The sequence below is a fragment of the Micromesistius poutassou genome, assembly GCF_964030765.1.
Source record: "Micromesistius poutassou genome assembly, contig: SCAFFOLD_5645, whole genome shotgun sequence".
Lineage (NCBI taxonomy): Eukaryota > Metazoa > Chordata > Actinopteri > Gadiformes > Gadidae > Micromesistius > Micromesistius poutassou.
The window spans coordinates 1-15015 of record NW_028178175.1 but is presented as its reverse complement, the minus strand read 5'-3'; the positions used below and the strand labels follow the sequence as shown (position 1 = coordinate 15015).

The 15015-nt window shown below is 49.0% G+C and overlaps 1 pseudogene across 1 annotated transcript; it reads right to left on the bottom strand.

Annotated features, from left to right (window-relative positions):
* Positions 1–1558: 1558 nt before the first annotated feature.
* Positions 1559–12960, bottom strand: LOC311374710 (solute carrier family 49 member 4 pseudogene; annotated as a pseudogene). Its single transcript, XR_014684280.1, has 3 exons — positions 12852–12960; positions 6175–6242; positions 1559–1772 (listed from the first exon to the last, which is right to left on the bottom strand). The product of XR_014684280.1 is annotated as a solute carrier family 49 member 4 pseudogene (transcript).
* Positions 12961–15015: the final 2055 nt, after the last annotated feature.

Sequence of the window (15015 nt, the reverse complement as noted above, 5' to 3'; positions counted from 1 at the left end):
GTGGTCCATTAGACACGCGAGTAACCCGCTAATCAGCCCATCAGTGCGGGGCCTCGGGCAGCCCCCAGTGCCACCGACGCAGGACTGGCTTCTCTGTTCCCTCCCCTGCTGGAGCAGAGCGCTGCACACTTACAGACCCCCCGAGCAGCTTGGCTTGCTACACCGCCCCCCACTGAAGACCCGCCGTTACCGTTCTGCTGCTGCTATCAGATATACAGCATACCAGCATTTGGGTGTGTGTATTTATATGTTTTTGAGTGTGTGTGTGCATGAATGTAAGTGTGGTGTGTACACCTCTGTGTGAGTGCGTGCGTGCGTGCGTGCGTGCGTGCGTGCGTGCGTGCGTGCGTGCGTGCGTGCGTGCGTGCGTGCGTGCGTGCGTGCGTGCGGTATGTGTGAGAGTCTGTGTGTTAGTGCGTGCGTATCTGTGCCTTTGAGTACAGGTGTGTGCGTGTACCTCCGTGGGGTTTGTGTGTCAGCGTCAGCACCGGGTCTCCAGGGGGAACAAGAGGTTAAAGGGTTTCTGAAAAAGTCCTGGAGGGGAGAAATTTGGTCTGCGAGGCGAAACGGGACGATATCAGCGAGAGAGGCACGGCGGCCGGGCGGGGGAAGAGCACGTGGCGTTAAGCAGGGCCACTGCTGATGTGTGGGTAGACGACTGCTGCCAACGACGCTCGGTGCTGCCGGACAGCACCGGAAGCGTGCCTGTGATTATGCCAGGTGGGAAGCAACTTTGGAAGCTGATTTTTATTGTGGTGGTCTGCCAATGTCTGGGAGAGCAGTGTGTGTGTGTGTGTGCCTGTGAGAGATAGAAATAGTGTGTGCGTCTGTGTGTGTGTCAGCTCGCTGCCAATGCAGAGAACGATGATGGATGATGACTGTGCTGATGATTGTGCTGATGAGGTGGTTTTTTGGTGTGGGCACCATCGTTTGGCTCCATGACAGTACGGAGATAACAGCTTTACTAGTTCTGCTTAATAGTTTGTAATTGTTTGTTAATAGCTCGTATCACCGTGCATTACCAATAACCCAATGGCTCCCCTCAATACTTGTCCCGTAATACTTCGGGACAATAGTAGTACTGAGGTCAGCCCATCAATTTGTGTATATTGTTCAACCATCGTTTTGTCCACCGTCTTGACATGAAGGCGAACTTCAGGGACAGCATGGAGTGATCAGCTGGTGAACCTTCACGTTTACACGTTGGAAATCGGAGAATGTGTTTTGGGGAATTGCCCACGCAGTTAAAGGCTCAGTTTGTTTTACAGCCTCTGTTCTGTGAGGACGCATCGACCCCCCCGCCGCGGTGGGGGCAGGGCTCAGCACGCTGCACCTTGCTTAGCGTTTGTAACGGGAACTTGAATATGCAGTACAGTGTATTCTCTCCATCTCCCTACACAGCGTAGCGCCACTTGGCCGAAGCCGCGTGAAGCGCTCCGTTATCAGTGTTATGAAACTGCGGCAGGAAGTGCTTCACATGCACATGACGTACACATCTGCAACATGGCAGTATTGCATTTTTTTTAAAAATCAGGATGAATTTCAATATTTATCAAACCATGAGGAACACGCCCACACTATCTAAGCCCCCCCCCCCCCACAAATCCATCTGCGGCTGGCAGCTTTGGCCGCTGCCTGACTCACCTGCGGTGGAGGGGAGGTGGGTGAGCCTGGTCAGACAGGTGAGTGTGAACCAGGTGGCCGACAGAGAGGCGCCCGCCAGCATCAGCACCAGGATCAGCTTCAGCATCCCACGGATTGAGTCAGCAAACCTGGGGGGCGGCGGGGGGGGGGATCAGAAGAGGGTGTTAAGGCAATCTAGAAACACACACACACACACACACACACACACACACACACACACACACACACACACACACACACACACACACACACACACACACACACACACACACACACACACACACACACACACACACACACACACACAGCGAGAAAAGAGGAAGATCGAGACAAAGAGTATAGCAGGGAGAGAGAGCCTCAATAAAGAGAAGAAAGCAATGAAAGAGCAAGGGCAGAGCCAAAAGCGGCATATATATATATATATATATATATATATATATATACTCTACATATATATATATATATATATATATATATATATATATGTAGAGTATATAAATATAGACACGGTATATATTCCCTGGTACTACTCTATAAGTCCCCCTGACCCTGGCTTGCTCCAGCTAGGCAGACGGCCTGCAGTGCTCTGCAGAGGACAGATTGCGTGGCAAACAGAGAGGGAGACATCCGCTACGATGCAGGCTGAGCGGCGGTGCCATAACTCCGTGCCGGTTGCCCTCCCTGACTCTGGTTTCATTATCCATTACTGGAGACACAGCCCATGTTCCCCAGTGGCCCACACACTTTCTGTCTGCTCCCACTGGAGTTCTGCTGTTGTTGTTTTTTAACAGTAACGCACAGGCATACACCAAAAAAAAAAGAAAACACACACACACACACACACACACAGAAAAACAAGCAGAAGCACACAAACACACACATACATACACAAAGAATAATATGCATGCACACACACAGAAAAACAAGCACACATACACAAACACACGTGGTGATGTGTGCAGGTATGTCAAAGCCCCAGGTTTGCAGGAGCGCTAATTGCCTTGTTTCTCCGACAGTAACTCACTAATGAACCACGCGGGGACACGGAAACACAATCAACAATGTCAGACTTTGAATGGTCATTGTTTGACTACCGCCGTGACATCCTGTTGGTAGCGCGAGGCCCAGGTAATGAGTGCACATAATAAACCCTGACATGTTCAGGCCGCTAATGAGAAGGACTCCCCTCTTGCCGAACGGGTGAGACGGAACTAGATGTTTCCATCGTCTCGTTCTGCAGGTCCACAAGCCATCGTGTGTTTTCAGTAGGTGCTCTATGAACAATTCATATGGCTGGACTCTGGACTCCGGATAGCCAAGTGTTGGCAGAATAGCTCTCAATGTCTGCCTGTCAACACCTTTTAATATTAATGCCACGTTTGCCACGGACACCCCCTTACAGCCAGCTATACTGGAACAGTTTGAACAGGAGTCAGACTTGCCCACACTGTCTCCCAAGGTTCCAGGTGGCAGAACAGAACCTGACCCTGCCTTTAAAGGCCTCATCACTGCCTGGCGGCCACTACCCTGCCAAATCCCTGGGAGAGAGCAAGTGCCTAAGGAGCTTATGTTTTTCGGATTGGATCTAAACATCCTGCGGATTGCCGAGTCGGCAGCTGAGAGCCCTAATCCCTGATTGGATCGATGAGTCGCCTGGATTTAAACCGATGCCATTGACTGGAGTGTCTCGAGGCGACGCACTCCCAACAACGCTAGACCGGTGTGATGATGTCATTGCTTTTTTTTCAGTTTGCTCCGTTCCCAACCGCAGACACCGGATAAAGCAAAGAGGATCTGCCGTGAATGAGGTACAGTACATCTCTGTATATGTACTTTGAACAACGTCAGATGAAAAAGGGTCACGTCCCTCAGTTAATGTCGGAATTAAAAACCTCTCGCTTATGTACCTCTGGCAAGAATCATCGGGCTTCCAGATAACATTGTACTACAACCCCAGATAGGGATAACATTGTCATTGACGTCTTGAATCACCTTGCACCAGATTTCATTGTTCCTGCAGTACCTGCAGCGAATGATTCAACAGTCATTACTTTTGATACAATCTCCGAGGTCTGTCGAGACTGTCGGTGAGCAAGATGGTAAGAATGACCAAACAGCTCTGGGTGGCTGAATACAAAATAGGGATGGTACTGTGGTAGTATAATGAGTTCTGTCACGTCGACGCACAGAGATCTTGTGCTTAGTGGCCTTTAAAAGAAATATAAAAAAAACTGGAATTACGCCTTTCTTTTCACCCTTTTGCTCTACTGAATATCTGTTTTCCATTGTGCTTTCCTCTGCTCATTAACCTCAACATGCGACTGACTGAAATCCACCGATCTGAGTGTAATCCTGCTCACTTCTCCCTCTCAATCCACCAGGATTTTCCTCGGCATGTGCAAAGCTCATTCTGCTGTTGGTTTGATTTAGTGTTGCAGCCTTTTGCCTTCAATGGACGACTGGGCCGGGCTGTGGCCCAGTGGCCCAGTGGCCCAGCCGCACAGCGACACCACTTGTTCTGACGAAGGTTAACAATAAAGGCCTCAGGGTTGGCAGGGGGTCCTGGGCCACTAAAGGGCCCCCAGGTCATGTGTCGGCCATTTAGCTGATGTGTGGCCCGAGCCCACAGGCCAGAGCCGCTGGCAAACCGTCATCTCTGACCCCTGACCCCAAATCCTCAACACATCGATCTTATCTACCGCCTAGCTATCCATCTATCTGTCTGTCTGTCTGTCTTGTCCAGGTGTCAGGACAACCAGCCCCATAAACACTTGACGTCAAGCATCCTCACCACCCACCCGGTGAAAACACGGGCTATGTTCAAAAACAAAAGCCTTGATAATAATTCAGCTTGAATTAAATCACCAACGTTATCACTGCGCAACTGTGTTGACAGCGATTTCACATGGAAAACCGAGCAAAAAAGAGTTGGCGTCAGATGCATTCATGGCAAGCACACCAAGCAAGCAAGCATTGGTGCAAGCAGGCTCGCTAGCTCACTAGCTGGGGAAATCAAGACCCAACGAGAAGCCTGCTGCGACCACGCCAGGCGAAGACACAGCCAAAAGGAAGGGAGGGAGGGAGGGGGGGGGGTGTCTGTTGCCCTTCAAAACCTCAAGGACGACAGAGTTCAGGAAGTAGTGAGGCAAGGAAACAATGAATTCTGCGGGGATAAATATATAAACACCATGGAGGCTGCTTTGCTCGAAAGGCATGCGTGGTAACGCTGGGCTAATCACCCCAGCATCACCCCCCCCGGCAGACTCCCCAAATCAAGTGGGGAGGGAATAGACAGAGAGAGAGTGAGAGCGAGTGTGAGTGAGTGCAAGAGAGAGAGCGAGAGCGAGAGCGAGAGCGCGAGAGAGAGAGAGAAATCAGCCGAGGGGGAGTGAAAAAAGGCGGTCATGATTGCTTCCTACGGTGCATGTCCGGGGAGCAGCTGCCGCGAATCAGGGCGGGTTGACAACGTTTCATTCACGCTTCACCCCGGCGTTTTGTGTGTCGATCAAACAAAAAGTAACTGCGCTTGACTTGAGTAAAAAGTGCAGAGGGGAGAGCCAGGCCTCACAGGGGATAAGCCATACCAAACCTCGCTGATTGCACTGTGTAAACCCCCCCCCCCCCCCCCCGCTAAGACTGCTCTTAGGGTTTCACAACCCTCCTGTGTAGACAGCCAAAGTGTCCAAGTAAGGGTAAAAATACAGGATCATTATTTATAGTTGTGGGAAGACAAATCAATGGCTCTTAGTGCTGTTTGCAAACCCGTACGCAATCACGGTTAATAATTTAAAAAAAAAACTACTGACCAGGGCAGCAAACAGCTTCATTGATCCACGCAGAGAAGGATGGGTTTATATAGCTGATTACAGCTGTATGACCCCACCCCCCCCCACCGTCCTCAGCCCACCCTTCGCCGCGCACATGCAGACGCACGCACACAAACGGACTCACACACACAGATGGTTATGTGCATTCCGACTGTAGCTGTTGGGGCCGACGGCCGGGGCTGAATGGAGGACACCTTCCATCCACCGGTCAGATGTGTTTTATGAGGCCGTTAACGTGGGGAACCCGTTCGATTCACACCGCTGCTCCCCACGTCCACAGCCTCTGATTGCACTTCAGACGTTGCCACGGCTACCGGTATAAAACCTCAGTGATGAGAACCTTCTCGGGTGACGAGTGGGTTATTTCAATTGCTCTTAGCGATTGGCCGACGTCAGGTCAGGTGGGGTCAGTCGCTGTGGTGTGCAACATAGTCCGTGATTAGTATGCGGTGGCGGTTCAATGCCACGTGCGGGTTAATATTAACAGCGGTTGTGAGTCACACCAAGTAGAGGGATCTTGGGAGTGTGATTGGCAGTGCTGCCGGGATATTGACTGCCCTTACATGCATGACACGACACCACTTGAAGCCGATGCACATGGCTGTTCACACACGTATCGATTTTGAAACAAACCTCATTTTGAAAACACGGTAGTACAGTCAATATGACCAAGATTGGCTAGGAGGTGTCGAAATGGTCTCACCTCGCCATGGCCACCCCGAACACGCAGCCGCCCACGATGGACCAAAACCCGATCCATCCTGCATCCACCTGGACAGGAGAAAGACAGAGAGAGGAAATAGATACGCCTTTAATTAAAAAGACAGCTTGATTCATTACTTAAAAATGCAAACGTTCACGACAAGGCGTAGACGCATCAGAAAAGAGAAAATAAGAGGACGAATCAGAAGAGAAGAAAAGAGGAGAAATTCATTAACGATTACTTGTTCAGCGTGTGATGGCCATTGGCTCACAGGTCACAGAGTGTCTAAGAGCACACTGAGGGTTGTCAAAAGGTTGGCAAATGGTAGCCGTCCGTTCTTATTTGCACAGCCACGGAGGCAAAAGCGCTCACTTGGGATTACGAAACGGGAATTACCCCCGGCCCATCAGCCCATGCCCAAACCCTGTGCATGAGAGCATGCATGTACACAGATGCGAGCGAGCAAGCGAACACACACACACACACACACACACACACACACACACACACACACACACACACACACACACACACACACACACACACACACACACACACACACACACACACACACACACACACACACACAGTCAGAGTGTGAGTGCGTAGCGATGAGGGTGCTGCTGTCAGTCTCCCTGGGGCAATAACTCCCTGACCCTCACCCGGTAGGACTGACCACAAAACCAGCCGCTGGCCCCTGAGGCCAGACCCCACGAGGCTTTTTGCTTAATCACTCGTCAGCTTGCAACTGTCAGAAAGGGCCAATAATGAAGAAAAGTGGCCCATCACGGTTATTAAATGGAGAACGTATTTTTGGCTCCGCTGCCACCACCGCCGTTGAGTGATGGCTTTCTGTCAAAGTGTCGCTGCTGGATCCAACTGGCATGTAAGGTCTTGCAGGAGAGGGGCGAGTCCAGCTAATCAGAGAGCTTATGGTCACGCCCGCTTCACAGGAGGCTGAGTGAACACCTTCCTGACAACAGCCCTCTATTACTGCTATAAAAATATATAGATTAATAATTTATTCTGAGAATATCTGCCGCCACACGTCACCGTTGGTTATGTGCATGACTGCCAAACAAACTAGTTATGTACTAGTTATGTATGTTAGTGCAAAAAAAGGCAGCGCTTTTGAAATGCATGCACAGAAACTTTTGATTGAGGGATGCAAATTGCTACGATTGATATGCAAGGGGTACGGTCGGATAGCAGTATGTCTGCCCTGCGACCCAGCCCCTATAGGTACCCATGAAATGTCTGCTTTTACTTTCATCTAGTCTCTGCTCTATGCAATTTTGTGTAAATATGCCTGCGATTGCGAGAAGACGGCACACATCTCACACACACACACACACACACACACACACACACACACACACACACACACACACACACACACACACACACACACACACACACACACACACACACACACACACACACACACACACACACAGTTTTAAACAAAATGGAGTAAAGACGTCGTGCATCACCGTGGCGCTACCCTGAATCACTGGTTCTCATCCCAGAAAATCCATCAAACAGCATCTCAACAAAGCGGAGGGGTTCTTTTTAGAGGTGTGTGGTGTTCAAAGGAAAATCACCTGCAAAAGTGGATTCAAACAACGCAAGAGAGAGAAAAACAAGAAAGAGACAAGAGACAGAGAGAGATTTGTGGATGGTGACGTTGGGGAGGGACAGGCTCTCATTGTTGCACACAAGAAAAAGAGGTGGCTTAAAGTGGGTTCACAAAGACTTCTGGCTCCACCACAGTTCTGACGTCTATTCTTCACCACGGCTGCGTTCAAACGACGCACAGCATGGGTCTGAGTCCCCCAGCACTAATCACTCACACTCGCACACACTCCACGGGGGGGTTCAAAGTCGCACAGTGCATCTTTGGGATTCTTTACAGCATCAAACACTGATCCGGCACGTCGCTTTCTCCTGCCGCCTCCATGCTGTTCCCGTCCCTAGAGCGGCCTGACTCCCAACCCAACGCTGAGCTGCTGACAACACCGGCTCAACCCAAAGCCAGACACCTCTACACTCACCCATCTGCCACGGCCACACACGGCCTCCCAACCCGGGGCGTGTGTCTCTGACCCCCCCCCCCCCCCCCCTCCCCCCGCCTCCATGGGTACAGCTGGAGGATAACACGGGCCGATTGTTGAGCCAACAGAATATCGTTAGTTCTGTCGGGGGGGGGGGGGGGGGGAGACGACTGTGCAGCTGTGAAGCAGACTGTGCCAAGTGGCCTGAAACAAACCGCTGCCAGAGTTTAAGAATCACGAGCGCAGGAAAAAGAGACTTCTCTGACAACGCGTGAAGCCCAGTGCAGCTGGTGCAGGTGGGGGAGCCCTGTCTGCCCTCTGGTAACGCTGGAGCTTTGCTCCAGGGCCGCCTGACGTGGACGTGCTGGTACATGTCTAGGGTGAACAGGTGTCCCACTTTATGCGGGACCGCGCTGCATGTTAATCCCTTGTCTCGCGTCCCACATATTGAGACGCGGTGTCCCGCATTCTGATTGGCTCTAGGTTTCAGAAGACAAACCCCTGAGGGATGCTTTCATCCAATGGCTGTGCAGTAAGCAGGCATGGCTGCCCTCATGGGGGCTGTGTGGGATGCCAGTGAAACTGAGCACATGTGGGTCAAGTCAAGTGTGGGTTAACCTGTCACACAAATTGCAGGAATGTTTATATTTGTTACAATTGTACACTACCTCTCCACGTTGGTAACGTTTCTCACATTGACCCACATAATAATCGAACTCTTCGTCCCACGTTTGGTTGGCGGGGATCTGGTCCCCCTGTACACGCCACTAGTACCATATGGTTATGAGTCACAGAAAAACAAATACGAGGCCTTGGACCAAGGTACAGGTTGACTATGATACAGCCATGCTATTGGAAACCAGCAGACTGCAGAAAAGCAAAGCGCGCCAACCTGTCCGAGACTAGAAGCTATTCAGGGTTAAGAAGCACTTGGGTTTCAATCTTGGCCTAAAAAGGAGCCAACGGGAGACCGTGAAGAAAGAGTGATGAAGCGAAAGCAAAGTGCATCAGACAGCTGCAGAAGAAGTCATCCCAAACAAGGTGAGCGCACTGGTGGTCCAACCCCACACAGCATCTCGCCCAGAGAGAGAGAGAGAGAGAGAGAGAGAGAGAGAGAGAGAGAGAGAGAGAGACTCGTCGTTGCAGGAGGGAGATTGGGTGGCGACACCAGCCGATGAAGATGAGGTGAAAGAAGGGGGGGGGGTAGGGTCAGCCAGGGGAGAACGATAGGCAGAGAAAAGAAGGTAGAGAGTGATTGAAAAGCAGTGAAGGGGGAAGAAGGCAGAGCTCTGCCACTATCGATCTGGCAACAGATCAACGGACCGAAAGGGGGAGGCTGGGGAGGGGGTATAGAGAGGCACGGACAGAAAGAGAACGAGAGAGCGAGAAGGAGACGGCCAGAGAGAGAGAAAGAGCTAAATGTCAGCCGCAAAGGGTATAAAAAGTTAAACAGAAAGCCAAAGTTAGCGGGAGGCAGGCAAGTACACGGTGAAGGAGCACAAGTAGCTCAACGTCTAGGGAGGAACACGTCAACGGAGAGGAGAGTATGCACTAAAACCATGAGCAGATGGATGGAGAGGGCAGAGTCTCTCTCTCTCTCTCAAAGTGAGAACCCACTTAGACATGAAATATATGTCCTTCTGTAGTGAAAATAATAAAAGGCCATGGGTTCCATCTCTGGATTCATGGATTTGAATATAATGGCCGACCTCCTCATGACCTTCACTGTTCCGTGGTCAAACCAGGGCTGCTGACACCCATTACCTCTGGATGTGTCGCCCTGCACACCGCATCAAAACTCTTCGCCCTTCCTTCCAATGTGGCCCACTGTTTTTCTTTCTTCTTTTTTTTTTTGTCCTCTACCTCCAACACATCCACATGCCTCTAAATGGCGTTCCCAGGCAGCACTCCTTTCAACCAAAGCCACTTTCATTCAAGTGTCATTAAAAAAAAACAGAATACGAAACACTTCACAAGAGAGCGTGAAGAAGAGAGATGGGGAAAATAAACAACTTTGACAGAAATTAAGTAGAGAACGGCATGCTTGATAGCTGGAAAATAGATGAGAGGTGAGAAAGGAGTGCCTTGTTCTCCACTTGGTGCCATATGATCGTCTCTCTGCACGTGACTAGCATGCACACCCTCACACACCCTCACGCACATAATGACACTGCCTCTTTCTTTTAGGTCTTTTGTAGAAACTCCAGCATGTTCTGGAATTTGGAAACGCCAGGCATATCTCCTCCGGTCAAAGAACTTTCTCTTTTCCTCTCTCTGCGCCATTGAAGCAAATAACAGGACGAGGGCCCACAAAGAATGACGGTCTGTCAGACTTGTCATTAGAGGGGAAGGTGCTACTCTGGTTTGAACACTGGTGGACACACTGGACAGAGTGTTTTTTTTGCTGACAAACATACAAAGCATAAATAGCTTACACAAAGAAAATAAATAAGACAAGGATGGATGGTATTGCCAATTTAAATCAATACCTGTTCAGACTCCAAAAGTGCACCGCGCAGTATTAGCTTGTCTTGTGACTGGTCATGTTTTTGCAGGAAGAAATTCAAGGTTGTGAATGTTTTTCTGCTGTTTTGGTTTGTTAAATGTGTCGGCTGGGACTGGCATGTAGGCTCTGACAGAAAGTTTTATCAGCTTCCGATTTGTTTGCAAATCAAAGTTTGTCAAATGCTATGTGTTTAGAAGCGAATCCTATAGACAGACCAATGAACACATATCGGAAAAGAAATTGGTTTGGACATATATACAAAACAATTTGCATTAGCAGCAGCACAGTTGACTAAATATTGGCAGACGACAACAGGTTTTTGGTCTCCTGCCATGAGGTGAACACACTCCTCGAGAGCGTGGCCAAAATGTATCTCACAATCCGGCCGGGTTCACCTTGAGATTTGAATCTGGCCGATTCACAACGGGCCAAGAAAGTCAAGAGGGATGAGGTTGTGAAAATCCAAACAAGCAAAATAGGTCTTACCCTTGTGGAATTTAAATTGACTTATGATACATCGGTGAGATGGGGTTTTGATGTTCAAAGAGAATCTGGAGGAATCCCGGGAGGAGTTAACAAACTAATGAAGCCCACTTCTGAGGACCGGCTATGGGTCCTGGGGTGTACGTCCGGGAGATTGATGGGCTGCTAATTACTATTTGTACTGTATCAAAGATGGTCTTTGGATAGAGGTAAAATCTAACCCTCTGTGGGCTTAACCCCGTGTAAGGCAGCCATGCTGTAGTAGCAGTGAGACATCACGTCCACAACATGATCTAAAGTTTGAAATGTTTATAATTCTCCATAGCCATGGACCAATCCCTGAAGGGAGCACTGCGGTGGTGAGCTTCCATTTATAAACCTGATGTAGGAGTAAACAGAAGACCTTTAGTCATAGCAGGGTGCACGCTACTACCCACAGAAACAGGCTTTAAAATAAGTATGAATAAAAAGAAAATAACAAAAGAGAGGGAAGAAGGAATGATCCATTATTAAACCACGATAATGGTAGACATAATTGAGACTAAAAGACTGACCATCTTTCAGTTTTACTTGTAAGTAGTCTCACAAATCGATTCTCTGGCTCATATTAAGTCTTATAGCAGACAGGCCCAATTCTGGGTGAATGGGGCGTTTCACTTTCTTTCTCTTCATATTTGTTTGACTGCCAGCACAAATCGTCCAGCACAAGTAAATGTAAAACAAAGTGTCAGGAAAGGATTCAAGTGAACGTTATGCAGACAGGCCACCGTAGAAATACCCTTAAAAAAATGTACCTTCTAAAAGCTTCTTCCACTCTTGCCAATGAGTTTCTCGTTAGGTATAATTCTCAAAACAGGAATCAATGAAACTCCGCCCCTTCCCATTTTGCTTTCAGGCCAAGGCTCTGGGCCGACGGACCCCAAAGTTCTGCTAGAACAATTTAGGACGGCTGGATCCGGGATACCTTGGTACCCAAGTAAGCCCTTAAATCAATTTTAACAATTAAAAGCAGTACTGCTTAAGTCTCAGTTATTGCTTATACGTTCAGTAAACTACTAAACGTTTGCTACTTCAGCTGGTAGTGGTGGTTTTCTACTGGCTGCTCTCTCTAACCTGTCATGGGTTTGGACCGGTGTCCCTCACACCCAAAAGGAACCCAATGGGTCTTTTTTCTAAAACCTTTATGACATTTTTTTATCAGTGAGTCAGTGAGTGAGTCAGTGATTGAGTCAGTGAGTGAGTGAGCCTGCCTGCGTGCACTGGCATATTTGTGTGTGTGCGTGCACGTGTGCATTGTCATGTGTGTGTGTGTGTGTGCACGTGTGCATTGTCATGTGTGTGTGTGTGTGTGCACTGTCGTGTGTGTGTGTGTGTGTGTGTGTGTGTGTGTGTGTGTGTGTGTGTGTGTGTGTGTGTGTGTGTGTGTGTGTGTGTGTGTGTGTGTGTGTGTGTGTGTGTGTGTGTGTGTGTGTGTGTGTGTGTGTGTGTGCGCGCGAGCGTGCGTGCGTGCGTGCGTGCGTGCGTGCGTGCGTGTGTGTTAGTGCGTGCACATACACACACACACACACACACAGCTGCACAGTGCTCCGTGCCTGTGACGCCTGTGAGCCAGGCTCCCACTACCTACAGCCTACCTGGCTGACTTTAGCGGGCGTGAGGATCATGTCGAGGACCCCCGACCAGCCGGCGACCACCCCCAGGGGGACGGCGTAGGCCAGCGCGATCATCAGGAACCGCCCGTTGCTGGAGGGACAAGGAGACAAAAGACCACAGGAAATGACCGATGTATAACCGCTGACGGAACAAACACCGGGCCGCTGCCTCGGAGGACGTCAAGCAGGATACTGGGAGTTGTCTGAACATCCACAATAACACTTAACAATAACAATAATAATAAAAACAACCATGTAGTAGACAGCGCAGCCACCGGTTATGAAAGGCCCATTGTTTAAGACTTCAGTGGCCGTGTTTGAAGGCATGTCTCACACACACACACACACACACAGAACGCATGCACAAACAGAACGCACGCACACACACACAGAACAGAGGCACACACACACACACACACACACACACACACACACACACACACACACACACACACACACACACACACACACACACACACACACACACACACACACACACACACACACACACACACACACACTTCCACCTGACAGATGTTGTCAAGTCATAACCAATTGCGGAAGAAAGGCTCTTCCTTCTAGCAAAAGGGTGATGACCTTGGCGGGTGGCCGCGTTGGTTTCACTCGGAGGCAGAGTAAAGCAAGGCATTATTAAGGTTAGGGGATTCACTTCCTTATCCTTCCTTAGTCCCATGAGTCGCAGTGCTCTCAAACATTGTACGGATCAGGAAAAGAATTATTCCTGAGTATTGCAATTCTTTGCTTCTGCAATACTCGAGAGGTGGACTGAAAAAATCCTTTGTTCTCTTTTTGAGCCGGCTCTCCTAGTGGAAGTGAATTAATGGTACCCACCTACAGACAGTGCTTCAATGTATTACACCATAGTCCATTTACAGGGACTATATTCTGTTCTGTTCAGCCGCTTACATTTAGAAAACAATATGTCAATTGTTATGTGTGAGGTCCCACATGATTCCCTTCCCTAATACATAGGGGCAGTGCCTTCTGGAAACATATCATCTGGGGATCTTCTATAAAATACTAAAATACACATAGAGGGACTTTGTAATAACCATTTAATGGCAGGTTTAGACAGTCTGTCTAACCTGACTCGGGGTACATTTCATGAGTGAGGCATGGTTGTTGTAATGCTATTACTTTACCTTTAAAGCTGTTAAAACCAACGCTGTAGGTTGAGTGGAAAGACAGCTAATCAAAACGCTGTTAAGGTGTCGAAAGGCACTTGATTAAATACATGCACAAAACAAGTGGGACATACAAGTCACTCTGCCTTTTGAATTCTGTTGAAACCAACATAATTGGCTTTTTTGTTTTGTAATAATGGATATACTTCAGCAGGATGATCACAGGACCACTTATAGCTGACAGCGTACTATTAGGTTGGGGGGGCTGCAGTCAAACAGAGTCCTTAACCAATCAACACAGTTCTGCTAGTTAGCATGTCTACACTGTGGTACCCAAACACTTTTGCTTATGGCCAGCCTCTGCAACTGCACTCGTCTCCATTTAGTTTGAAGTGCATTATATCGCAGCCTAAACTTACAACAGTTGTGCCACTGTTTGCCAATATATAAGGAATAATGTAGCGTGTAATTGTTGAGGTTCGGGCCACGGCGACTGTTTTAAAGGGTGATATGGAGGTTTATTTTTATCGCCTCGGTTTGAGCAGAATGCTGGCAGCGTCTCGGCTGAGTTTACAAAGTTGGCAAGTTCAACATTTTCTGAGTTACTTCACAGACATGGGGAAGAGTATCCCACACATAATCGATCTGAATGTTGGCAAAGAATGAATCCCCCCGCACCCCACCCCACCCCAGCGCGCACACGCACGCACACGCACACACACTTCTTTCATCACAGACACACAATTATGAGAAATTCCTCCAATCAGTTCCTTCCCAATTACAATCATTCCAAACACCTGTGCTTATACGCCCAGTGACGTGGGGCCCCGGATTCAAAAGCCGTCTGTGTCGCAAACAATGAAAGGCTTTTTGTTGTGGCTGTTGCTGTTGTCGTTGCTACATTGTTGTCACAGTAAGGCCGGGACAGCCGCAGCGATGTCCCTGATTGTTTTGTCTGTCTGCCTGCTTCTCTGCTTTGCTCGTGTTGGTATCGGTTTGTT